The 25,358-nt window shown below is 36.5% G+C and overlaps 1 protein-coding gene across 1 annotated transcript in view; it reads right to left on the bottom strand.

The window, feature by feature from the left end:
* LOC134212578 (uncharacterized) overlaps positions 1–25,358 on the bottom strand; it is an 896,490-nt gene that overhangs the window by 802,247 nt on the left and 68,885 nt on the right. The window contains exon 2 of the mRNA XM_062690564.1: positions 24,106–24,734. The gene's annotated coding sequence lies outside the window, so the exon portion shown is untranslated. The remainder of the gene's footprint in view (positions 1–24,105; positions 24,735–25,358) is intronic.

The following is a 25,358-nucleotide window of genomic DNA, read 5'->3' as shown; positions in this document are numbered from 1 at the left end:
CTTTGGAATTTCCTCTAAGAGCTCCTCCGTAACATCGTCCAAGAATTCCAGCAAAAGTATATCCAATAATTACTTCGGAAAATCCTCCAGAATTCCTTCGGTAGTTCCTTCACGAATTCCTCCAGCAGTTCTTTCAGGAATTCTCCCGGAAGTTCTTCCAGAAATTCTTCCGAAAGTTCGCCCAGGAGTTCCCGCGGAAGCTCCTCCAGGGATCCCTCCGGAATTTATCCTGAAAATTCTGCAGCAATTCCTCCGTGAGTTCGTTCAATAAATCCAATGGATGTTCCAAAAGAAATTCTTCGGGAAATTTTGTCGGAAGTTTTAGAAGTAATAAGAAGCTCCATCCAGAAGAAATTGGTATAAGTAATAAGAAGCTCCATCAAGGATTTATCCGGAAGTTGCTCCAGAAATTTATTCGGAAGTGCCTACAAAAAATCGCACGGCAAATTTTGAATCCCTACAAAGTATTCTTTAAAAATAAGTTTGGAAGAACTTCACGTGGAAATTCAGTTAAAAAAAACTAGCTATATATAAAATTTTAGATGAAATATAAATATTTGAAAAATATTCAAATTATATTTAAGAAATATTCTCTAAAATTCTAACAAAAAAATAAACATTATTCCACATCAATAAAATTTGATTAAACTTACAAACCTATTGGATTTTGAAATTTCTGGCTAATAATCATAATTTTAATATTGAAGACATTTGAAGACATTTTTAAACGACTGTGAAGACATTTGAAAATATCATCTGGCATCCCTGCTATCGGCTATATGTCGCTTTTGGCCAAACTATATTTGCGGACAAATCATTTTCGTCATGAAAACAGTTTCGGATATACTTTCAATTCGGCTCAATGGGATTTTATTACATGACTTTTGACTTAAATCGACTCTCAAAATAGAGAGATTTCGTTAATGATCTTTTGACAATAATGCCATTTCGCCGTAAATGTCATTTGGCCAAACGGGTGCACTTTTTGACCGTATTATCCGTTTAGTAATTGACATTTGATCATATGACCCGTTGGGCCAATAAACGGCGAAATGACATCGTTTTGAAGTGCAGCGGTTCGATAACTGCAGAATCTATGTCAAAAAGTCGAAGGACAAAAGATCGAAAGACAAAAGGTTGAAGGATAAAAGGTTGAATGGACAAAAGGTCGAAGGGACAAAAGGTCGAATGGGCAAAAGGTCGAATGGACAAAAAGTCGAGAGGACAAAATATCGAAAGGACAAAAGGTCGAAGAGACACAATGTCGAAATAACAAAATTAGTTAAAATTGAAAAGCCATAGTATTGAGAACAATACAAAGCAAAACATTGACCGTCATCGGGTGTAACAATTCACCAAATAGGGGTAAGATTGCACCATGTTTTCAACAAATTAGAATGTGTTAATAATGGAATTTATGTATCTGGGCACAAGGAAATTGTAATATAAGATATCTTTTAGAGCGATTTAGATAGCCGACCTACAGACTGTTCATGAGAACGATGGCCTAATCTTGACTTGAACCCACAACCTCTTATTTCTACACAAAACTCCACCAATGTGCAATATACATATACATAATCATGACGGGACGCTCGGGACGCGCGAGTTCCTAGAACACTCATGCAGGCTCGTTCATGCTGTGTACCATGAGAGATTTTTTCCGTAATGTTGTACAAAATACAACATCACACGTGTTTGAGAACTAAATCTATCACATGTTGTGCATATGCATAATAGACATAGTGATTCGTATGGTTAAATCACCGGATAATATGCAATTTAAGCTGTTATGTACAGCTTAAGGCAAGTCTTAGTGTACATGCTTCAGTGTTTATTTTTTATTTAAAACCAATAATTACGTTGAAATAAAACCTTTAACATCCCCATGTAATACAAGATGAGGAGTGGAAAATGAAATTGACACACATTGATACAAGAGACTGACAATCTTGTATATCTCCATGATCGACATGGGAATTAAATGTATAGGAATGTAAAGGATGTCGCGTTGGTCAGCTGCGAAATAATTTATTATATGACACTGATTCAAAGATACCAAAACCAACGTGTTTCACTCAAACATGCACTCGAAGCGACACGTGTTACAAGATCTAACAAGTACTAATTATTCAGCTTCATCATCCAATACAATGCTCTCCCTGGCTGCTGTATATTCACTGTAAATTGGTTAAAGAACCGCCCATGAAATAAAGAAGGAGAAATCTCTGGGAAATGTAATAAGCTAGATTTTTCTTCAGAAGCACGTTTTCAAATTTGTCGTATATTTTGTCTTTTTCGTGTGTACAGAATTATAGATTTTTCAATTTTGAACTTCCGACCTTTTGTCCATTCGACCTTTTGTCCCTCCGGCCTTTTGTCCCGTCGAACTTTTGTCCCGTCGACCTTTTGTCCTTTCGACCTTTTGTCCCTTCGACCTTTTGTCTCTTCGACCTTTTGTCCTTCGACATTTTGTCCCAAAGCCGGCTTTTGTCCCTAAAGAGGGAAACGGCGAGGATAGGTTCAACCTAGGGCTCAACCATCAACTCTCCCAAGACAATATACATGATTTGAGATAGACGATGGGCTAGTTGTGTTGGTACTGAGGTAGTTCTTGATGTGGATGTGTTCGAAGTTGTTGGAAAATTTGTTTACGTTGTATTGCTTGAGACATGTGACAAACTCTGATTCACCAGTACACAGTGGCAGGCCATCATACAAATCCCGGACAAAACCAGAGATTGCGTTCAAAACTTCACCACAGAGTAATTTTAAAACGTTGAATTCATTTTGAGGTTAAAATGGTTATCCAACATACTTTATGTTATCCAAGGGCTTCCGCAAGCCCAATCCCTAGGATCTATGTAGAACAAAGACAGCATCCTCATTCTAACATTGCACCAGTCAATTTCCTGCTTTGGCGCGGCTATGCGCAATTCACCACACTAGCCACCGGAAAGTAGACAAAAAAATGGATTTTAATACATAATACCAGCTCTTTTCGAATCTTTGCAGAGGACCGACATCCAATTTTTTTACTATAGATTTTGACAGGTTTGCCTGTTTGTTCTTTTTTGGGGGATAAATTTATCCCCCAGTGTCAAATTACCCCAATACTTATTTATTTTGCATTAGTATGTGCGCGAATTTCTAATGCTTACGTTTTTACAGGAGAATAAGATGCAAAACACCCATGTTACTCAATAATCCAACATGATACAATCGTGAGAAAATAGAGAAAAAATCAACGAACTATAAATTAAAACTATTTTACACTAGATTCCATGCTTTAAACATAAGAATGTTCAACTTCTTTGCTCAATTCTTCAGAATACTACTTGCACAAGGTATACTGTCTATGGTTTTGTTCGTTTTATATCATTTTCACCCTCGGAATTGTTTATGTTGCATTCGCAGTGTACTCGTATTGGTGACTCAGAAAATATGTGACAAACATGGCGTAGCTTGTCATCCCCGTCAATCTTTCCCAAAGCCATTTTCCCATACATATTTGTTTGGGAGACACTTTACGGAATGAACGTCAAAAAGACACCAACAATTCAATTCACAAGCAACAATCAAACAATTTTGGTGCTAGCTCAATATACAAGTTAATTAAAAAAAAATATAGGCTTCACGAAAATCACGAAAAAAAATTTAAGTTTTTTCCGGCTTTCCGCCACAGTGCGATGGTCGGATTCGTCAAATTTCACGACATAATACGATAACTCGAAAGAAATTATTATTAAATTATCAAAATTTGAAAACAAACAAAAAAGGTATGGGTTTATTAACGTGATGCGCACTATTTATGTCACGATAATTTTTTTTTTTGAAAAACCTTGGTTCATCTGACCATGGCTGATTGTGAGTCAAATCAATTGATAAGTCATCCAACAAGGTCGAACACATCGTTAATGTGTCTTCTTTACTTGTAATCGCTAATAATTGAACAAGCTTGATGGGAAAAATCTGTTGGTAGAAAATAGTACCCTCCCATTTGGAGATTTTTTCATGAGGAATTAATAAGCATTATTTGTACATTTTATTGTTTCGGCTGAAATGCTTCGTCACGGGTTGCAACCTCGCTCGACCCTTGTTGAATGGAAAATTAATGAAAACGGGATTGAAATTGACTTCAGTTATTCTAATTAATTAGCTCGCCACTATGTTGAGCTTGGATGGATTGAAGAATGTATCCCGTCCACAGCCCCCTCCAACGCGACGACACCGTAATTGAATTTTTGATGGAGAACCAAAACCCAACCGGTAAGCGGGTGGCAAATTGCCAGAACAATTAATTTAAACGCGATTGACAATTAATTTAAATGTTTCTGGTTAGGCAGCTATGATTTTCATTGTCCATTCCATTTCTGTGACGCCTGGGATTAACTATTAGACCTTGCCTCAATGAATAGAATTTTGGGCCGCTTGTGGTGCAACATTCCAAATATTTTATTGGAGTATATAAGTACAATGCAGTATACAGTCTTTTCTGTCATGCTTCATTTTCACATGGGAAGAAAAAGAGAGATTCATCTTTCGAATTGCAATAAAAATATATTTCAAGCACGTTTATACATCGAGGCTAACCATTTTTGCAATGCTCTATTTGGCAAGCCCTCATCGCATTAAAAAACCGTAAAACCATTCAAGTGAGCCACACAATTCCCACGTTCAACTAATTCGCACCCAAGGCAAATCACAATCTTCAACGGATCTTCCACCACCAAACGTCTACCCCGCATTGCACGGGCCACTTGTTCCCAAACGTTATTCGAACAACGTGCGGTATCTTGAATCCGATGTGGCTTCAGTCGGCATTCGCATTATCCTCGCCCACCCCAACACAACGGCAAAGCCAAGGTCCTATTCTCAGTCCTCATCGTCGTCGGAGAGCTTACGCATTAATAAATTCTCGCTTCCAGATCGATACGTGTTCCGATTACAGTGCAGCTACCCCGAGGACTACTACCAGAGCCAAGTTCATTCACTGTTACCACACCGCTTCGACAAACCAAACGGAATCAAACCGCCCGGCCATCCATTGTGCTGGATGTGTTGGTCCCAAACCGCAAGGTCAATTATCCGCAAATATAATTTTCCTGATTTTCCTTGGAATACCATTAAAAATGGAAATGTACATTTCCGACGTTCTCGTGCGTCTGGGGCATAGAGATAACGGTGGTTGTTTTGAACTTCTGTCGAGATATTCTCATGACCGTGTTCTATTTTCACGGTTGTTGAGGATAAGAGATGTCTATAGATACAAAGCCGATATTTTATTTTTGAATCGTTGTTCATTCAGACGTAATGGTGCCTTTCTCGTTAAAAATATCACCGTAAGTGCAATTGATCCCATTTTTTGCCTGTTTATTACTCTCAACGTCTAATTAAATTGAGTGGGAAATTGATTAAGCTCTTTCAATGGAATGTCTTCACCTGTCATAAGACGAGTTTAGTAAGTACTGTTTCACATTGTAATCTTTACAGAAACGTATTTCGACATCAAATGTGAGGCCGTCTTCAGTGTCTCGTACTTAACTCAACTTGATGAGTTGAGTCAAGTACGAGGCTTCGTGGCCGTGTGGTTAGCGACGTCACACGTCTAGACGCATGTGCTATGGAGTGTGGATTTGATTCCTGTCCTGGCAAGGAGAAAAGTTTTCGTGATAAAAAAAAACTGGGTGTTATGTGTCCTGTCCGTTGTCTCATGCTAGGTGTAAAGTGTTCAGTCTGTACGACCGCTGGTCGAAGACAGTGTTCCTGTCTTTTATATGTAAAAGTATTCCTTATTCAAAAACCATCTACTAGGTGCTACTGTGGAGCCTGCAATATTAAAATTGGATTAGTTCGCGATATTCGCGTAAATTTAAAATTTATATGAGAACTTCAATAATTCACTAACAGTAAAATCAGCAGTGATTCAAATCGTGCGGGGAGTGGTATTTTGAATCTTTAACATGCATTTCTGCAAAAAGCCGTTTCTGATTCTTTTTTTTTTCTGACAGTTCAGAATTTAACCAAAGGTAGAAGGAGTGGTTTAAAAATTGTAGCAATGGTGCACGGAGACGACATTTTGTCTATGGTTTCAACGCTTTACAAAGTTGTGCATTTTATGGACAACATCATAATTATCATTCTGACAATGAAATTAAATATTTCCTCATAGAAGTCAGTACAGTAACAATAATAAATTTAGAAGTACTTTTAGCCAAAACCCAGAAATTTGATTTAAACATTTGATAAAACACATGACGATAATCAAAAGATTTTCCCAAATTTCCCTTTTGGAATTCAGAAAAAAATCACTTCGTAAATTCAGACAAACTTTCCATTCCACATTCAGTGAAATTTCCGTTGCAAAATTAGAAGAAGTTTCCTTCGGAAATTGAAAAAGAACTTTGTTTTTAATTGAGTAGAACTTGATAAGTCAGAAGATTTTTTTCTTGGGAATTCTAAAAAAAAAATATTTTGGAGACTCAGGAAATTTTCCCCTTGATAATTTTGGAAATCCAGAGAAAATTTATTTTGAAATTGAGAAGCAATTTCTTTTAGAAAAAAAAACTAAATTAAAAAAACATCTTTGGAAATTCAGAAAAAAAATTACTTTGAAGATTCGGAGAAGGGTCGTTTGACTGAAGCTCTTTCGGCCTACCCAAGTAGCATACTTTGAACAGATTCGGTAGCAGCAACTTAAATGTAACCGAGTTCGGTCACATATAAGTTACGGCAACTAACTTGCAACATGTGTGCTACTCGGGTATTGTCCTTTTGCCGAGCACCTTCGCCGATTTGGACGTTTGGCCGAAATGATTATTAGTCGAAAATGTTTTAGCTAAACGAGGTTCATTTGTCAAAAATGTCGTATGATATTCACCCGAACGGGTTATACATATTGCGAAAATGTCATTTGGTCGAACAATAGTCAATGTGAGAAGTGTGAAGATGTTAATAAAAAGTAAGCAGTGAGAGATGCGGAGAGTTCTCTTTTGTAACCTCTCACTTTTTACGGTGAGAAGGATGCTGGGTCATTAGGCCTAAGGCCATTAGGCCGAATGGTCGTTAGGCCGAACGGTCATTAGGCCGAATGGCCATTAGGCCGAACGGTCATTAGGCCGAACGGTCATTAGGCCGAATGGCCATTAGGCCGAATGAGAACTGGGGAGTGAGAATTGAGTAGTGCGAAGTGGGGAAGAAGTAGAACGGAAGAAGAAAAAAAGAAGAAGGAGGAGAAAGGAGAAGGAAGAAGAAAGAAGGAAGAAGGGAAAAAGGAAATGGAAGAAGGAAGGAGGAAGAAAGCAGAAAGAATAAAGAAGAAGAAAGAAGGTAGAAGGAAGAGGAAAGTAGAAAGACGGAAGAAAGAAGAAGGAAAAAAAAGAAGGAAGAAATAAGAAGAAAGAAGGAAGAAAAAAAAAGGAAAAAAGGAAGGAAGAGGGAAGAAAAAAGACGGAAGAAAGAAGAAGGAAGAAAAAACAAGAAAAAAAGGAAAAGAAAGAAGGGAAAAGGAAGAAGGAGGAAAGAAGAGTAGGAAGAAGGAAAAAGGAAGAAGGAAGAAGAAAGAAGGAAGAAGGAAGAATAAAGAAGGAATAAGGAAGTAGGAAGAAGGAAGAAGGAGGAAAGAAGAAGGTAGAAGGAACAGAGAAGAAGAAAGAAGAAAGAAAGAAGAAGGAAAAGGAATAAGGAAGAAGGAAAATGGAAGAAGAAAGAAGAAAAAACGAAGAAGAAAGAATTAAGAAGGAAGAAAGAAGAGAGAAGAAGAAAGACGGAAGAAAGAAGAAGGAAGAGGAAAGAAGGAAAAAGGAAGAAGAAAGAAGGCAAAAGGAAGAAGGAAGAAAGAAGAAGGAAGAAAAAAAGATGGAGAAAGGAAGAAGTAAGAAGGAAGAAGTAAGGAAGATGAAGGAAGAAGGAAAAAGGAAGAAGGGAGCAGAAATAAGGAAGGAGGAAGAAGAAATGAAGGAAGAATGAAGAAGAAAGATGGAAGAAGAGAGAAGAAAGGGGGAAGAAGAAAGAAGAAAGACGGAAGATGGGAGAAAGAAGGAAGAAAGAAGAAGGAAAAAAGAAGAAGGAGTCAGGAAGAAAGGAAAAGAAAAAAGAAAGAAGGAAGAAAGAAGAATACAGAAGAAGGAAAAAGGAAGAAGGAAAAAGGAAGAAGGAAGAAGGATGAGGGAAGGAGAAAGAAGGAAGAAGAAAGGAAGAAGGAAGAAGAAGGAAGAAGGACAGTTATAAGAAGGAAGATGCAAGAAAGGAGAAGGAAGAAAGAACTTCCCATTTTTAACTTTTTTCTTCTTTTTGCTAATTCGGCCTAATGGCCATTCGGCCTAATGACCTTCGGCCAAATGGCCTTCGGCCTAATGGCCTGACACCGGTGAGAAGTATCATTTTTCCCTGATCGCCCCTTTTCACTTCGTGAGTGAAGAAGTGGGGCGTCTCACTTCTATCTGCGAAAATGATAAATGAAAAGTGAGAAGTCTCACGCATCATTTCTCACTTCTCGCTTTTCACAGTGATATATGACTAGAAAGACATCTCACTTTCACTCCTAATTTGCCACCTCGCACTTTTCACAACGCTTTCCTCATTTCATTCTTCTCACTTCTCAATTGTTAATCACTGAACACATATCACATTCAGTATTGTTCGGCCAAACGACTTTATCGACCATACGATCCGTATGACTAGCCCTTCTTATCAAACGGTTATTCCGGCCAAATGACTTGCTCGGTCATAAGACCTTTTCGACCATATAACCTGTTCGGCCAAATAACAGTGCGTGCGTTATCCGTCGTGACCAGAAGAAAAAGTATCTATTTGGTACTCGGCGGATCATGCGCTTGTATTGCGGTCGATCGAGACATCCCTAGTAACTTTCGAGTTTTATGCTGGCTTTATAGGAGTCTTGTAGAGCAAATAATGATTTTCAAGAGCGTTATAAAACTAAAAATGTTACTTGGGATGTTCTATCTTCCAAAGTTTGCAGTAGCCATCGGGCAAGTGAGTGAGGGCGTGTTCTAGTAGTCACGAAATGGTTAAATTCACTTCTCATGGAATCAAAGTTTCAAAGTGCTCGCGTTTTCGGGGGCACACCACTCGATACGGAAGCAACGCACAACTGTCATTTTTATTATTTTACGCATGCTGCGACGCAGCAAAGCTAAATCAACAAAAATGACAGTTGTGCGCCGCCTTCGTATCGAGTGGTGTGCCCCCGAAAACGCGAGCACTTTGAAACATGGATTCCGTGAGAAGTGACCTTAAGATGTTGATGAAATACGTTATTCACACGTTGCGTTTTGGTCTTTGTATCAAATTGAAACAATTCCTGATACTCATATATGATAAAATTTGGTTCTATAATATGAGTTTCCGCAATAAAATCAAGGTGAATTTTTGAAGGGTGGCCGACATCGTAATTGGTCTTGAATTAGTAACTCCAGAGCATATACAGTGGGAAGAGCTTTTTAGTTCCTAGAAGGCTGATTAATCAAGCTAAGCTACGCAAAAGACCTGTTCGGCCAGATGGGTTCGCTCTAATGGTTTTTTTGACCAAATAATGTGTTCGGTCAAACAACTTTCAGCCTAGTGGCTGAATGTTTTTTGACCAATGGGCCCTGGCCCTGGAAAGACAGCAGAATTTTTTTTTGAAGAATTCAATATGAAGTCACTTTAGTAATTCAAAAGAATTTATTTTTGATAATTGACTAGAGCTCCCTTTTAAAAACCCAGATAACTTTTTTTTTCAAAAAACTTTTACTGGAAACTAAAAAGTATTGTCCTAGGAAATTCAAAAGAATTTTATTTCGAATTCAAAAGAATCCCGACCAGTAGGTAGTTACGAATTTATATCAGAACTTGTTATTCTGTTACAACAGTTTTTTTTATAACAGCGGTTGTTATAAAACAAGTACCATAATTAGCTAAAATTAAAATAAAATGTAACAAAATCTCTTTGGGTTTTAACAAAAATATTACTAAATATGCTATTAATAGAAAAAGAATATTTATAACTCGATGTGTTACATACATAAAAAATGGTGAAAATTGCTTATACTATAACAAATTATATTATTGAAAAGATTATTTGTCCAGCTGGTTCAATTTTGAATGTAGGTTCAAGTTATACTGAAGGTGGAAGGTGTTTTTTTTTTCAATTCCTATCTACCAAAAATGTAAGGAATTTTTTTTCTTAAAAATAAACATAACACATTATGTTATATTCTAGTCATGTTTTGACGATCATGAAATTTTCTTTCCTCCATCTTTAACAGAGAATTTATAACCAAATCATTACAAGTATTGTCATTTGTAACACATATTGACATACACTGACCCCACAATCATGGGTCACATACTAATATGAGTCATTTCTATTTGATCAATATTCTTAATGGAGTGAGTAACTATTGTTACAAAGTGACCCATATATGTGGGGTCAGTGTATGTCAATATGATCACAATTAGTGATAAAACTTTGTTATGACTAACTGGTCGGGATTTCCTATGAAAATATTTTCGTTTGGCTACTCTACACAAGGCTTTGGGACTGTACCAGTGGCGTAGCCAGAAAATTGGTCTGGGGGGGGGTTTCTGAACATTTTTTTTTTCGAAAAAAAAATTTCTTCTAAAAACTTTGTCTTGGGGGGGGGGGGGTTTATGCCCAAAACCACCCCCGTGGCTACGCCACTGGACTGTACATCATTGACATTTGATCGAAAGGACAGTAGGGGCTAAGGGACATTTGGTCGAATGAACATTTGGTCGAAAGAACATTTAGTCAAAAGGACATTTAGTCGAATGGACATTTAATCGAATGAAAATTTAGTCAAATGTTGAAAGTGAATTTCAGCGAAATAGGTCGGTTATAGGTAACTCAGTAGAATGAATAATTAGTCAACGAATTTTTGATTGCATTTTAATAAATAATCCACATAATACATGGCCTTACTGATTGGAGGAATTCAGTGGGCGTGAGAACGATCAATCGGTAGCGGAAGCAACGAATACGGAAGGTAATGAGGGTTTTTCCCAAAGTTTTTCCCCTGAGCAAACGAAAGCTTCTGGTGCACTATAAAAAATATAAAACCTACAGAAAATATTAGTTACCTATGGAAAACTACCTTCTATACTATTATTTTATTTTGACACAAGCTCGAAATCCAATGGTATCAATATTATTTTGCTAATACTTTATCGTAGTTAGCTTTGTGACATTTCTTTAATTGACATTAATTCGAATGACGATTGGTCAAATGACATTTTGTCGAAGGGACATTTGGTCGAATGGACACTTAATCAAAAGTAAAGAGCAGCATAGGTTTTCTTATTCTTTTCATAGATACTCTTTTTTCACTTGACATTCGTACAATCATTCGTTCAGTATGAAATTCTCTTCCAACCATAATTCATAAACTCGTAAGTATTCGGTCACTTAATTTCGACCAATTGGACATACGACCTAATGTCTTTTCGGCGTCATGTCTTATCGACTAAATTGACCCAGTGTTACAAGGGCGCCCTGTCACTGGTGAACAAAGCTCGTGTACTCTGCATCGAAGCTTAGAACCAGTGTTAGGGCGCAATCGTTAATGCGAACATTTTTATATTCGGTTAGTTACTGCAAATAAATTCTTTTTTTTTTGTTTTTATTATCGAGACTTTCAGCCCGAGACTGGCTCGTCTCGTAGACAAATAAATTCTCTTTCGAGTCCCTATAATCAAGTAGGTATCTCAAGCATACCACATTGTTATATTGCTGCATGATTTAGTGTTAAATTTCGATAAAATATCGAAAACGTAAATGTGCATAAAAATTGCCTCGCCATAACAAAAAGGTGGTAGAGAATTAACACTGTTGTTTACATTTTAGAACCAAATCCAGATGTCTCACATGTCGGGGTAGGGATTCAGTGCTCCGCCTCCTCCCCCTGCACAATAGGAAAAAAGGAGGTATTTTGGCCAAAATTATGAATCCTGCAATAAACGATGGTATTCATCATAAAAACATAGATAGAAAAGAAAATTTTTTTTTTTCTGAGCTTTCAATGGGGCCAATTTTCGGCATAGTATCGATTTTTGTCATATTCTACAAAACCAACGGAATTCGGTCGCTTTTTGGCTTGCAATAAGCCTGTTTAATGCTGGATAAAATACCAATGGTCATATACTGTATATTCGTGTCACAGACAAATGGACGCAACACAGATTTCCTAAAATGGTCAAAAAAGCACTATTAGCTTCTGGTGTTGACAATTCACTGAGTAGAACTTGTTAAACCAACAAAGGAGGGCAGAACAGTTTCAATTAGTGTCATATTGTGACATCAACTAAATGGAATTACATCCCTAGCAGCACAAATGTTTCAAATAGGTTATTGCAACTAATATGTGACCAGATTTAGTCACAATCAAGTTGCTGCAACCATTTCTGCCTGACTTGTGCTGCTCGGGATTTATTTGATATTTCATTAAGATTTTTTTCCTAATTTTAAAAAGGCATTGTGGCAAAAAGTTATTCAACACACTACTCATTCAACACGTTATGACACGTAGTGGTTAAATCTATAATTTGCTTCTATAATGTAGTAACGTCAAAATTGTAAATTTTGAACAACTTCCCTTCTCACTGCGTAACGCCAGTGACGCCAGATAACGTAATGATTTTTTTCTTGAATTATGCGCAACGTTAAAGCATAACCCTCCCCCTTAAAATGTTATGTAAATTGTGTTCATCACCAAATTCAATTAAAGTGGTATAATTGAGTGACTCAGATTAAAATTGAAAAAGAAGTTTACCACAACACCTGATTAATCCCCCTAGCGGTAATGTTGTCTTTCTCGTACATTACAAGAAAATGTATTTTAGCCATAACTTTTGAGCCCATAGTTCAATCCAGCCTATTTTTAAAATGAAACAATGGACCAACGTTCTCTGACGAATGAAACTTGTTGTGAGTAAATCGGTTTAGAGTAAGTGCTTAAAAAAGAGTTAAGGCCATTTTTGCTCACACACATACAGACATTCACACACACAAACACACAGACATCACCTCAATTCTTCAAACTGAGTCGATCGGTATGCAACACTATGAGTGTTCGGGCTTTTTTAAAATGCTTTTAGCGCGATCATTCAGCTTTTACGTATACACTGGATTCTGCTTTTACGTGATTTACATTTTCTCAATTTTCCACTCGTCCTAAATGTTTAACGCATATTAATTATCATGTGATTTTTATTTGATTTATCCTGGATTTTTTGAAACATGTTGCGAGGATTTTGGTGGTAAATTGAAGTCACACGATCGAAAATACGAGCGAAAAAAAAATCGTGTAAAAACAAAAGCCTGTGTACTTAGTACACGAGAAAGGCAGAAATGGGCAATTTTTAAAATTCATGTATCTTACAAAATGGTAAATTTGGGCAGAATTTTATTCATGGTCCTCAAAGCTGCGTAAAATATGCTTTTACAAAACTACTAAAAACTAAATTCTGGACGGAGCTATTATTACATTATCAAGCCTATTGCATAGATCTGTTTTAGAGCGATATATAAATATGTTACTTTTGAGACGATAACATGGCAAAGCTGTCCGTTTTCCCAAAAAACGTAAAAATATCATTTCTAGGAGGGCTGGTTTGAACGCCCCCACCCCTCCCTAAAAAATCTAAAAAATAAAAAATAAAAATAAAATAGAAATATAGGTTATAAGCTGTGTATTCATCACATTTTACTCGCTCAAATCGAAAATTGGCCTTTTGGTAGTTTTGGCCACACCTTTGTATGGAGCTGTCCTATGGTGCCCTGGTAGATTAATCGTAGCTGGTTAGAGGAGTTCACGAAAGCCAATATCCTTTTGGGAATATTTAAATCGTATAGATTCCTGAACAATTTCGTAGGAAATTTAAAAAGTTTTCTCATGAAAATCATACTCTCAGGTTAAATTTTGGTAGACTTGCAGTGCCGTGAAATCTCAATGTCAATTGTACTTTTTGACCCGAGTGTGAACTTAGCATACGAAAATATCAATTGAATACAGATATGTCAATTGAATAGTCCCGATATATTCAATTGACATCAGCAAACGCATTCATTCGATTGACTTTTAGTGCATATCGAGTCAGTTTCATGTATTTTGTGATCATTTATTTCGATCTCAACCGTGTCCAGTGATCTCATAATTGCCTCCAAAATATATTGTGGAGTGAAACCACTTTGTTACTCGATATAACAGGCGCAAAGAGGGTCGAACTGCCCCATTACAGTTCAAGTTAACCATTCACATTCACCATAAAGCGGACCATCAGTTTACCATCTGAATTGAGGAATATTTTATTTATCGTCTACTGCTTAAATCCTAATGTGAATGTTAACGTACAATAGGTACATTCTACAAATCATCAATGAATCCCAACATTGTTGATAGGTCCCAAGTCAATAATATCGGGTTAGGAAGTTTTGTCAAATAGCCATGCGGATAATATGTACGATTATAATTCACCCTAATGCTATTAGTAAAGATTATTCTGTTGATTCGCCCAAGGGATTTCCTTTTTTCCAAAATGCCTCCAACAAACTCGAAATCTCTGCAGCATTGTCAGCTTGGTGGCCACCTCTAGAATCGCATTATCATAAATGAAGAAAAAGACAACGACATGGGGATCTTCGAAGTCAGTGTGTTTGTGCCGGTGCACATGTTGGAGAGGACTATGGTCTAAAACGCGAGATAAGAGATTAGATATTAGGCACAGTATCCAAAAGCTATCAGCTATGGATTTAGTTTTTGTAATAAGTTTAAGTTCGGTTAAGACGCCGAAATTTTGACAGCCCTTAATTTGAAATTGTATCATTAATATGACTGCCTTGATGTGTCATAATAAATTCCGTCCGATGATACGAGAAACTTAAAACAAAATTCTTCAAACATTCCAATGAAGTCATATGCAACGAAATCGCCAAATCAAATCGGTATCGCACCAGAGGTGCTTTTTCCCCTACTGATCTTACTCGGGGCACCCGGAACCGTTTTTGCTTCGTGCGTCGTTGGCTGCCCATTTGTGTTCCGGGAAAATCGAGCCAGCTTGGTGCTTGAATTATTTCGCATTCATAATGTATAACATGCGGAATATTGTTAGTTATGCGAGAAACGGCAGATAAAGCAACTACCCAGCCGACGACGGAAGCTGAACGGCTGACTTGACTTCAAGGCAGAAGACTTCACAGGACTGGCTTCAAGATGTGCTGCCCTGTCTGAGAAAGAATAGGAATTTATGGTGGCTCGGTGGTGTTTTTTGCTGTAAGCGTTCTCGGTGTTTGCTCTCGAAGGGTTGGGCTATCATATCTACGGGGAAAGAGAGGTTTGATGTACGAAGAATGAAAAACGTCATAAGAATGATGTTAGTCGAATGGCAAGCACCAAGGCTATCACGATCCGAGCGTAGAGGTCCTATTAACGCGAGGTGATTACTTATGCCAAGCACGTGATTTCATCGACTGGAGCTTGTTGATAAGTCCGGATTGGACTAAGCTGTCTTAGACTAAATGCTTTGCTGGAGGATTGGTTTTTCTGAGAATCAAATAAAGCACGAAAGTTTTAAGCTGATAACGAACCATTCAAGTCACGAGCGAGAAAAGTCAATAGAAACAGCTCTCCGTTACAAAAATGTTGAAGTGAATTTGGTCGTTTACTGATACGAGAGGAGAAGTTGACAAACATGTGCAGATGAATGGATGCCTTGACATGGAAAAATACCTCGACTGGAACGCAATACAATAATAAAACTTGGTGGAAATGATTATTATTTACGGCTGGGATAGAAGCATACAAAGCTTATGATTCCTTCACTTGAAGGATTTCGCGCGAACTCGAACAAACGTTGGCAGCACCCTTTCAGATTTCAATGAAACTTTCGGGACATGTCGAATTTGTCACAAAAAAAAACCGTTAAAACCACCAGTATAACGCACTGAGGTACTGTTTCACTTATCTTTTTCTTCATTTATTTTTTTTTTTTTTTTAGCCCACCGCTACCCCCACACCAAAAAGCTCTTCTTTTTTTTAGCCCCCTGGCAGTGGACTCTTCTAGGACAAAACAAAACAATTACAAATAACATATAAACATGAAATATTAGTGTGTGTGCGGAAGTGGTGAACCTGAACATAAATAAGCTAATCGAGGGATTCCCAGTGGAACTGTGTTCCTTTAAAGGGATCCCAATATTTAAAATTACAAAAAAAATCATATCCAAAACTTTACATTAATATGATTAGGTAAGGTAAGGTAGTTATTCGGAGATTATTCTGGCAATATAAAATTTAGATTAAAAATGAACTGATATTGGATCTGTAATAACGTTTCATTTAACAGCTCTCATGTTTTTACTTCCCACTTTTGAATTATCATTTATCAATTAGCACTTTTCACATATACTATTGTCCTACCAAACGATATTTCAGGCGAAATGACCTTTTTCTGAGTTTCGGCTTTTCGTTCGACAATGTATGGCATGACGGCTTGGTGTACAAACTACACCGCTTGACCGATTCTAGTGCAACTAGTTTCATTCGACGGAGAAACTTTCCTAGTTGGACACTATTGTTTTTGTTGCGGTTTGAATAGTATTTCTATTTTTGTTTTAACAAATACGCTGTTTACATGCACACTTTAAATCAGCGGTTCTCAACCTGGGGTACATGTACTCCTGGGGGTACTTTCGCAGGCCACAGGGGGTACCTCGGACAATGATGGCGTAATGGCGGATGTATTGTAATCCAATCAAAAGTGATTGTTAAGTTTTCATAACCGTTTTTTTTTTATTTTAAAACTTTGTCTTGTACGTAATATGCATGACGATCATTAAATCAAAGCAAATTAAATCCTACTCTCCACGCTTCTCGGAAACCTCCTACCAATCATCTCAAAAGCCTCCCTTCAAGAGTCTCTGAAGCCTCTTTTTAACAGAATCGGGAGCTTCTTTTCAAGAGGCTCGGATGCCTGCTTCTAAGATGCTCGGAGGATTTCTTTCGATAGGTCCAGAAGCCTCCTTTCAAGAGGTCCGGAATCCTAAAATCTTCCGAAAGGCCCGGAATTTTGAAGGAAAGTTGGAAGTCTCTTGGAAATATACTTCCGAGCTTTCTGAAAAGAGCCTTCCGAGCCTTTTGAAGGATCTCGGAATTCTTCCTTCGAATCTATACCATTTCGTCGAAAGACATTTCGTCGAATGACATTTCTCGCCTAACTTTTCAAAAGGACCTAAGTAACATTTTTTTCATAAATTTATTTGAATAGCGCAATCAACAGAACAACATGAAAGCTTGTGATTGCAGTGCTCAAATTAATTCATGAAAAAAATGTTACCTAGGTCCTTTTGAAAAGTTAAGCGAGATTTTGTCGAATGACATTTGGTCGAAAGCACATTACGTCGTAAGGACAATTGGTCGAATGGACATTTAGTCGAAAATGAATTTTTAATCCAGTAGAGACGTAGGACATATGGTCGAATGACGTTTGGTCGAATGGACACTACATTTGGTCGAATTGACATGGTTATTTGAGAAAAAAGAACTTAAGCCAATAACAATTAAAAAATAAATTATTTAATGCGGTGTTCCTAAAAATCATATAATTATTGTTCCAATATTGTTCAAAGAATGATGGGTTGATAAAAAGAATAAATAATACGAAAACGGTGAATATTCCGATATTATTCTCAACTGGATATTGACTTCCGTGAACCCCTCTAACCGACTACTATGAATCTATACCACGTGGTCAAAATAAATTTTGTAAAATAATATTTCGTCATTAGACATGACGCCGAATAGACATTACTACCGTCTCAAAATGATATCATTGGTTTTTTTACCATGTGCCGAAAAATAGAAAAGAGGGTATATATTTTGCTATTTCTGTAGGTTTTCAATTTTTCAATAATCCACCAGGGTCTCCAGAAGTTTCTGTTAGCTCAGGTGAAAAATCCTCATTGGCTTCCTTATTCGTTTCTTCGGCTGCTGATTGAAATTCCTCCTGTCCACTGAATTCCTCTAACCAGTTTATTCATATATCTTGCGGATTATTTATTAAAATTTAACCAAAAATGTCTAAATGTCCTTTTGACGAAATGTCCATTCGACAAAAAGTCCATTCGATTAAATGTCCATTTGACTAAATTTCCATTCGACCAAATGTCCATTCGACTAAATGTCCCCTCGATCAAATGTCCTTTCTACTAAATGTCATTCGACGAACTGTCTCAAAGCCCTTCCTTCAAGAAGCTCAGCGGCGTCCTTTTAAGATGATCAGAAGCCTCCTTTTGAATGATTGAAAGCTGCCTTTTGAGATGCTTGGAAGTCTCTCTTCAACCTGATCGGAACTCTATTTTCAAGAGGCGCAGAAGCCTACTTTCAAAAGGCTTGAAAGCCTTTTTTCAAAAGGTTTGAAAGCCAATAACCATAAGTCATATACGAAGCTTGAAGTATAAACTTAATAAAATTAATTTCTCGTAATAATGAAAATGTCAGCGAACTTTATGGAAAGCCATATATCCCGTTTGTTTTTAGGGGCAGTTCGTCGAATGACATTTCGTCAAATGACGTTTAGTCGAATGACATTTAGTAGAAAGGACATTATGTTTATAGTGAAAATGTGAAGTGCTTTATGTGTTGTGAAGTGAATTTCAAAACGATACATCTACATATATTAACTAGAAATTGAGTGGAAAACAATGTAGTTGAAACCGATGTATCTGCTAGTAATAATCGAGCAGTGCATCAAATCAACAGTTCAGAGGTCGGAAAATGAAAATAAATGTGTTTTATAATTTTGTTTTTACTAATCTGAGTCTAATTTGAGTCGAATTAAAACATTACTTAAACAAATTCCAATCATTGAAGAATGTTTTCTACTCATTATTGTGTACATTCGATGTGAGTTTTGAAAATAAATTGATTGTCAATTGGGATTATTGACAGTTTGTGATTATTATACGGGCTGTTATTAATATGCGAGCATTGACCATATGATGATGATGATGATACTACCATCTATTGTAGCAAGGCACCTGCCGATAGCACTGGCCATATCTGATAAACGATTTGATCATGATTATACTATTGTTTGTATTTCATCAAACTCCTGTATGAAGGGCCAAAATGGGTGGAGTGGTTCCATAAGCAGAGACACTTATGCGAATCCACGGGATGAATAGAGAATCTCCTTCCAGAAGAAAGTTCGTACATAGAATAATATAATCTAGCCCTCGTTTCCCAGATTGACCCAATAGATGGGGAGAAGAGCCCGCCCTTTATCCACGAGATGTTAACAATAGGAAGTCGGCAAAAATCGCTTCAATCGGGTGCCCTGATGGTTATTTTTTATGGTAAGGTACACTGGGGTAAGTGGAAAAAGGGGGTAAGTGTAAAAATCAACTCGAAATATTGGAATTGTACATACTTTACAGTTTTTACCACATCATAACATAATGCAAGAACATACTTTGATGCTCACACTAATACTATGTTGAAATTTGTATAATACATACACTAACACGGTTAACGCTTGAACTGTAATTTTAGGTTTCGCGAAAAGTTGATTTTTGCATTAATAAAATCAATGCTTATTTGCACTAATTGTTCTTTTTTCAAGTGAATTTATATCACAGGTGACCATTATAATACAATTAAACTAATCCCATTCAATTGGTAGTGGTTTGTACCAAGAAAGCAAATAATTCAAAGATTTTACACTTACCCCAGGTATCAAACACTGCGGAGGAAGTGGATAATGTTCTAACTACGCAATTTTTCTCTTCCCTCCAGGGTTTATTTCGATAGCTGTGAATCTTAATATGTTCCTTCTTTGTTATCATTGTGATTCCAGTGGTGATTGGACTCAAATAAATGAGAAAATGCCTGATTAATCCACCTATCGGTATTGATGCCTTTCACATGTTTTACATATGAAAAAAATTTATAAGAAAGTTTAAAATAGCACTTATAGGTAAATATATTGAATAATTCACATTAATTTTTATTAATAACAAGTTTCGCCGTTGAATGCAATTTTGTTTGCGAACAAATTGGTTAAGGACAAGTGCTTAAGAATAGCTGATAATTTTGTACGTGCTTTGCGCACACACATACATACAAATACGCACATACAGACATCATCTCAATTCGTTAAACTAAGTTGATTAGTTTATAACCCTGTAAGTCCCATTTTTCCTTTAAAAAGTACATCTTTGGGGCGAACATATAGACTTAGTGTTCGAGGAGGCAAAACCAGCCCTCCCCTAGCTATTACGAGAATTCCTTGAGGATCTATTACGTTAAGGTAATGAAATTATTCCACAAAAGATACTCAGAGCAATTATCGTATTGATTTTAGTTATATGTAACTACTCATCATTATTGAAGGTCAAGGTAACATGAGTTTTCCACTTACCCCATCCCACTAGGGTAAGTGGAAAAACAACTCCTAATTTTAAAATCTATTTCCATAAATTTCAAGCGACCAAAATGGTATGAATTACCGCACAGTTGGTGCAAAATTGACTGTTTTTGATAGCCCATTTTGATTGAACGCATTTAAATCATTCAAACAGGTTTTACACTAATTCAAACATGCACTATAGATTTTTCCTTTTCCACTTCCCCCAGTGTACCTTATATAATCATATAGTTTCAATGCAATTTGGTAAATATATGTATAAAATGGAATTTTCTCACCAAGTTAATTCGCATGTCCTGGATGAGAGGGGACCTTTCTTCAACACCAGCTAGTTTAAGATTTATGCTGTCTTCAGAGATGCCAATAGTTCGTCAAGAAATGTCCTGTTTTAAATCGGAGAATATTCATCGTTCTGGTTCACAAATTGACAAATAAACTTCAAGATTTCTGAAAAAATGAAATAAAAACACGGGTGGAAGTATCATACAGAAACATATGTTTGATTTTCATTTTAATGTATCCTGGTTTTTTCTTGTAATATCCAGAAATTATAAGAGTTGGCTATAAGTTTGGTGAAAAACCTGAGTGAATCGGTTGAAAAACAACTGAGATGTAGCCATTTTCAGAACGGATGAATCCTAGTGTTAATCATATAAATTGATCTGTATGATGTCACTCTTGTCTTTATGGTCAGAAGGTAAGGGGTATGTGTTGGTTGAATCATTTTGTTTGCCTAAGTTATTGGTTCTATATTGTTTTGTCTTTCTCGTTCAACAAAGTTGTTGCTATAATTTCCCTCCAAAAACGATCTTTTTATAGAAGCCAGGCTTGAGCCAGGATCTTGGAAGGCACAAAATCAAAAACTGTTCCATGATTGAAAAATAGAATTTTGAATTCTTAAAAAAAAGACGAAGTATCAAACAATATAAGACGAATGTTTTTATTTAAAACCCAATGTACTTCAATTTCATCAATTTCAATAAGATAACACATTTCTTCTTCGTATAAATACGTATTTTGTTCCTTACTTAAATATGTTTTCCGTGCTCCATTAGTTAAGAAAAATAAAGAAGATGTTTATTGATTTTTGTTAAAATCATAAAACTGTATTTTTGGAACGATGTTGTGGCAATTTTTTGTTAAATAATTTGAATTTGTTCAAAGTGAACAATAAAAACCCAGAAAAATTCACCTAGCGGTAATAGTGCCTTTCTTGTGTATTATAAAACAAGAAAACACACAGAGGTCAAAATTGCACTTTAGGGAGATAGACTCAGTTATTTTCATCAATTCAGATTTTATTGCGTTCATTTAAATGCATTGCAGCAGTTTTTGAAAAAAAAAACAAACTTTGAATATTCTGCTGATCATTATTGTCTCCAACAGCTTTTAGAAAACCAAAAATGCTTGAGCGAGTAAACAAAAGGAAACTTGTAGATCGTTGCAAAAGGATCAGCATTATAGATGAATTTTCAAGATGAATAATATTACTATCCAGTTTAACTCAATTTAATGTTCCCTAATAATCTGCCAAAAAGACAGTAGATGGTTATTTTTGGGTAATTCTGTTTTATAAAATCTTTCAAAGAAACATTTTTCTGCAACAAGTAAAATCATATGAATGTTTATTATAGTCAGTTAAAGCGATTGCTATTCATCAATTTTTTATACTGAAGTCAACATTTTTATTACACATAAAACGTGACAGCATAATGGCAGTGTTAATGAAGAATTCCGTTCAAATCGCATTGAAGAATAAGATTAGTTTGTTTTATCGATTTAGATTTTTCATGTTGTTGACTCCGTTTTTTTAAGAAAAACTATTCAATGTGTTCAATAATTCTTAATCATTACTCATCAGTATGGAATAGCTCTATCTTTTTATAAATATTGGAAATTATAGTTTTGTTTTAACTAACCATGAATCGTATATAAAAGCAAGATATCCAAGCTTTAAGATTATTGAACTTTTTAAGATTTAATACGAAAGTTCATTTAAAAACGTTCCAATTATTGAAAATAAATTCAGCTATTACTGAGTATGAGTACGAACGTATTAGATTACGAAAAAGCAAAAAAAAAAATGCATTGAATATTTCCGGAATCCCAGCAACCAAAATCAATAAATTAAATTGTATCTGCTCATTTAAAACGCCGCTCTCAACAAAAGTCCTATTAAACAATCGGTATGCAAGTTAAGATTGAAGTCAATGGAACAAGAGACCATGAGGTATAGATGTGATTTGCAGAACCTCTGAACCAATAAAAGCTAGTCACCGAGACTAGTGATAAAGTGCTAATTTGATTCTAATGGATACAGAGTATTTGCCGGCTGGAGTTCAATTTTGAGCAAACTCTTCAAAATGAAGTTAGAGCAATATTAGTATACTCTTCGATGAAGATTAGCCATACTGAATAACGTTCCGTAAAAGTAAATAAAGGCTTAAGTTTAGTGACTGTATGACCAGATATTTGAAAGATGCTTTCCAAGGAAAGAGAACAAAATAAATAAAATTATACTTAATAATTTTCGATCCAAATGTCCAAATTTTTAAACTTCGTACGAATGCTGGAGTGTACTTGAAGACGGAGCTATCCTGATGAATTATTTTGAGTACTTCCACAGGTTCGGCTATTGTTGGGAACTGAACAACTGGAGGGCTGTAACAACATGCAAGGCCGCAGTTGACGACAATGCATCCATAGCTTATGTCCTTTATGTGATTTCTTTTTAGAACTGGAGCATTTCGGATATCGATGCATGGATTTGAATTTCAATTTAGTATTTTCTTCTGCCTTCAGTTTGAAACAAGAAAATCGTTGTCATAAAAAAATTAACGCATCCGTCCACTCGCAATGATTGCTGCGATCTAGACTCCCGAAATCCGTCACTTGTTCAAACCCAATATGCGAGCATTGACCATATATGCCAAAAATTAATACAGTTTCTGTAAGATTCTTATGCAGAACTGTATTTAAATCTGCCATCCGCTGGTTGGGCTGGATGTAGTTCGCACCGCCCAAATGTTCACTGATTTGTTCCTATATTGGACGGACCCGTCCCATACGAAATTATCATTAAATAAAATGTACGCACATTCATAGTAACAAACCTAGAATCATAGATGCCAATGCACAATACAATATGAACTTTTCTTACATTGTAGAGCCTAAAAAAGTAAATAAAATGACAGAACCCGCTTGGGAGACGACCTCCCTCTTTCCAGTTGTGGTGTCCAGTAATGACTCCATCCAGGCAATAAATGGTTTTATGTGAACACATCATATGATTACAATACCAATGTGTGGAGGAAGAAAAGCTCCTACCAGCTGGATGAACACAATGATTGGCTCCACTGATTATGATTACTATCATTCCAGGAAGCTATAGCAAGTCCAGTCTATCCCGACATCAACACCCATTTGTTAGCAACATTTCAGACTAGATCTACGGTGACCCTCATTGCGCTAAACTTCATCGTTTCGGACAGTAAAACATGAACTTTACCGCTGCAATGACTGTAGGAAGGACGTTTTTTATTTCACGCTGTAACTTTTATGAACTCATAATGTAGATTACTCCATAAAATGGAAAAGAACAAGCTGTTCCATTTCTACACACTACTTTGTTTGAAGTCTCATATGAATAGAAATACTCACCACTTTCTTCTGAATCTAAGCCACGCCGATTAGATGCCATGTTCATCAAGAATCACTAAACATTCATTTTCTTCTAAAATCTCCCACAATATCCCATACACGAGTAACACTGTATTGCTTTTGCTTCGTCACATTGACTGACATCAATAATGGATTCCGTTATGAAAACAAGATGAATGGAAACATTCCAAACTAAACGAAAACACTTTATTCCCTCTAATCGACCAGAACGGGTTCCACGAACTTGATTCAACCCACCGATTTTTCTTTTCAGTAATTCGTCGTCGCGCCGTACCAGATGATTTTTATCGATTTTGACCACAAAGCCCCACTGCGTGCTGCCTTGTTATCGTTTGTCTCGATTCAGTTCATTCGAGGGGGAGGGGGGTTTCTGGCCCTTTTCCGGTGATTTGGCACAACAATAGCGCGGCTTAGATAAGCTTCTTGAAATGAAAATATCGGGATGATTGAACTAAGAAACGACGGTTCGGCTGCTCGCTGCACTGATTCTATCGGTGGTGAGTTGTCGATATTTGGAGCAGAAATTGGCAAACTTGGCGCGGGTGACGGTTGTCTGTTGCTCCGGCACAGCACCGCAATATGGATGAGTTATGTGGTTATTTGATGGCGATCTGGAAAAGTAAACACATAACGGAAATCATTAGATGATGAGCTCAGCATTGTTGATACGGTAAATATGCTCCACATGATGTCAGAATTGACTTGGTAGAGATTGTATTGCTTAGGCAAATGTTTGATATTCGGAAGTAGAGAAATCTGTGCGTATGTGAACTCAAGGTCAGTCCTATGGGGGCCTATAAACGTAATCGTTTATAGAGTTTTGCTCTCGTGTTATTCTTTCTTGTACGCTACAACTTAGTTGAGGTCGATTGTAATCACGATTGCGAAGCATAAATATGTACACGTAGTACTCAGAGTGACAGTGGCGTAGCCACGGGGGTGGTTTTGGACATAAAGAGAGAGAGACAAAATTTTCAGAAGAATTTTTTTTAAATAAATGTTCGGAAACACCTCCCCCCACCAATTTGCTGGCTACGCCACTGAAGAGTGATGACGCCTTACTTAAAAAAGATCCTTCGATTCCATAAAAAAAAAATACGAGGTTTCTTTGCTTTTAATACAAAAAAGTACATCATTGCTTCTAGCTCATTAATCTAGATTTCAAATACAGCTCTTACCCTGACTTATCGATATAGGAAATCGCTTTATATTTCTTACATCATGTTTTGATAACT

The sequence above is a fragment of the Armigeres subalbatus genome, chromosome 2, assembly GCF_024139115.2.
Source record: "Armigeres subalbatus isolate Guangzhou_Male chromosome 2, GZ_Asu_2, whole genome shotgun sequence".
Taxonomy (NCBI): domain Eukaryota; kingdom Metazoa; phylum Arthropoda; class Insecta; order Diptera; family Culicidae; genus Armigeres; species Armigeres subalbatus.
Note: the sequence above shows the minus strand (reverse complement) of the source record. Positions and strands in the feature narration are given on the sequence as shown.